At 38.4% G+C, this 3,304-nt stretch overlaps 1 non-coding gene across 1 annotated transcript; it reads left to right on the top strand.

Annotated features, from left to right (window-relative positions):
* Window positions 1-1,105: 1,105 nt before the first annotated feature.
* Window positions 1,106-1,238, top strand: LOC141422953 (small nucleolar RNA SNORA51). Its single transcript, XR_012447643.1, has one exon. It is a non-coding gene; the product is annotated as a small nucleolar RNA SNORA51 (small nucleolar RNA).
* The last annotated feature ends 2,066 nt before the right edge of the window (window positions 1,239-3,304 follow it).

The following is a 3,304-nucleotide window of genomic DNA, read 5'->3' as shown; positions in this document are numbered from 1 at the left end:
GTACCAAATGCTTCATTTCAGTTCAGGGATATCCTGACTACCAGAAACAAGGAAGCTATCAGAGACAACTGTGGCCATGTTAAAATGATTCAGGAGCAACTTCATGAGTTATACTGGAAAAAATGGGACAACTTAGGCAATAATCAGGACAGTAATTAAAACAGATTGAACACATTAAATATATTTAAAATCCATCAATTAATATTTTTAAAATCCTATGAGACTCACTTGCCACCTTTTTAAAATTCTAAGTATTAGCTGACTAGAAAAATTGACTACTTTCCTTTTATAGAAATACTCTAGTTAATTAATAAAGGAAAAATAATAGTGGGTTCTCACTCTGATAGATTGTGATATTGACTCAGTTCTTCACCCCTTCTTGTATCCACTTTCTATGTAACTTTACAATGCCATCCTGCTGAGCCACTAGGCTTGTGGTAGTCAGTTAGGACTCAACCTAAACTGAAAACAACAATTTAGCCTTATGCCTTCACTGGCATTTTCTTATGTCAACAAGAGGCAAAAGAGAAAGGCACCTATCCTAGTGCTTCAGACTTCCCGTGGAACAACACCAGGCTAGGGTCAGATAGATGCAAGTGCAGACAAGAAATATGGCTGCTAGGGAGCTCAGAATGAAAGGCTCTTGCCTTTTTATAGACCCAGGAGCAAGAAGGAGAGATAAAGGGAAGGGCTCAGAGTATAAAAGTGTAACAATCAAAGTGCAGAAGAATGCTTCAGCCAAGTCCACAGAAAGCAAGTTCTGGAAGATGCACCTGGGAAGACCTCAGCTGAGGCCCCCAGTAAAAAGACCTCTAAAGGGAGGCTGCTGGGCTAGGAATACATGGGAACATGGCTTGCTTGAGGAGGTATGAGTCTTTCAGTGTACCTCCCTGCAGAGTTTGGGATGCACTGGCAACTTCCCTCCATGGGGCCTGCTAGGTAAAGCCTTGTCATTGCCTGTGATCAGGTCTGAGAGACCTGCATAGGATTTCAGCCTGGAGGTTGACTGCCCACCACCCACTGCCACCTCTTGACTTTGGATTTGTCATATGACTTGCTGTGGTGAAAAAATGAAGTGAAAGTGATGATAAATAAGTGAACTAATGGCCTCCTGGTACTTATAACAGGCTGTGTTCTTACCCTGTCTGTATGGAAGGAGGAGGCAAAATAAACCTACCCCATACACACCTCAGCCCCAGGCCTGGAGCCTGGACCTTATTTTGAATGCAGACACATAGGATGTGTGTGTGTGTGTGGTGGTGGGGGGTGGGGAACAAGCAAAGTAAGTACTTGCTATTGTATGCTGTTGTGTAGTAACAGCTAAGTAATATGATCTCTATTTTGCAAGCTTAAATTAATTGATCTAGGTAATAATTCTCAATGGCTGTTAAAATCACAGAACAAGAAGCAACTTGACATGATATGCCTTCTGATAGAATTGTGCAATAGCACTTATGGAATAGTCTTGCCAAAAAAAAAAAAAAAATCAAACTTAACACAGACCAGGCCTCTAGATCTAATTTCTAACTTACAGGAATGGCAGGTAATAGGAGAATATGTAAAATGATATTAAAATATAGATAATGGGAAACTCTGAGAACAAATGGACCAGTTTTTTTACACAATTAATTTGAAGATGGTGGAAGGAGTACAGAAAACCAATAGACTGAAAGACTTGAGAGAGAAATATAAAAATTAATTATCACCAGTGGACTTTACTTAGATACCAATTAAAACAAAATGTTTTTTAAAAAATGAGAATAAAGAATATTTGTAGCTGTGTGTAGTGGAGCATGCCTGTAAGCCCAGCACTCGAGACGCTAAAGCAGAAGGGTCACAAATTCATGGCCAGCCTGAGCTGCACAGTAAGACTCTGTCACAAATAAATAAAAAATAAATAAGGGACACTAAAAGATTATTTGTGATTTGAACACAGGATATCTGATATTTTAGAGAATTATTGGTGATTGTTTTAGGAGTGGCAAGGGTTTTGTGATTGAAGCATAATAAATAACCCCAAAACTTAGTGACTCAAAGTGGGAGACAATTAAAATTCATGATTTTGTGGGCCAGGACTTAGAGCAGAACTCAGCTGGGTGAGTTTTCTGCATCACATGGCATCAATGGAAGCCACTTGGTGGCATTCACTTGGCACATGGCAGAAATAGGAAGTCCAGTATGGACTTCTTTACATGCATGGTACCTTGGAGAGGAAAAGTAGACAGCAGGGTTCCACTGAAACTTCTGACCAGAGCAGTCACATTGACCTGTTCAGCATGGGGGTTCTGGGCCATCAGACGTCTTACATGACATTTCAGAACTCTCAGAATATGTACTAAGAGGTCCAGATTGAAGTTTCAAAGCTTCTTAAGATCTAACTATGGACCATTGTACTAGTCAAGCAGGTGACTCTGGTCAGATGCAATCCAAGGTGAAGGGAACTAGACGCTACCTCTCAGAGAGAAGAGTGAAAAATGAGAGGTCATCTATAATCTCCTTCAGGGTTTTTTAAGGAGACACCTCTGGTGGTATACGGCTGGGCAGGGCAGCACAGACCTGTCATTCAAGAGGATCATGGTCCTAAACTAACCAGGGGAAAAGAGTGAGATCCTATCTGAAAAACAAACTAAAAGCAGAAGGACTGGGGGCATGGCTTAAGTGGTAAGCCCTAAATTCAGTCCCAAGTACCAAAAAAAGAAGAAGAAATAGGGATTTCTTCTAGAGGTATGTACTAACTAAAGTATTTAGAGATGAAAAAATACAATACACTGTCTAGGATTTCCTTCAAAATATTTGGTGTAGGAGAGGGATAAGGACATAAATGAAAATACAAAACAAAATTAGCTAAGAATTTATTATAACTTGGTTGAACAATAGGTACTTAGGGGTTCATTAACATTTTTCTATTTTCATACATGTTTGACATTTTCCATGCAAACAAAGTTAAAAAATCAAAGATTAAACTGTCTTTTATTCAAAAGCTATGGAATCTGAAAAACAAGGGCATGAGAAATACCTCTGGTACTATATATTGGATGTGGGTGTGAAATACATTTTTACTGACATTAAACATTGACAGAAAAATAGATTCCTACCATGGGCAGGTACTCAGATATTTGAAAATTGAAGGAGAACATTTGCATTCCTTAGATTGAAAATGTGAATTATATATATATATATTTATATATATATACATACACACATAAATAATTTAAATTTACAGATATATTTGAAATATTGTCAGTCATTTTAACAGTCTATAAAGTTCTTTCAGTACCTACTATAGTCCACACCTTTACTGGGT

This window comes from Castor canadensis, chromosome 4, assembly GCF_047511655.1.
Source record: "Castor canadensis chromosome 4, mCasCan1.hap1v2, whole genome shotgun sequence".
NCBI lineage: Eukaryota > Metazoa > Chordata > Mammalia > Rodentia > Castoridae > Castor > Castor canadensis.
The sequence above is the reverse complement of the archived record's forward strand: the minus strand, read 5'-3'. Positions and strand labels throughout refer to the sequence as shown.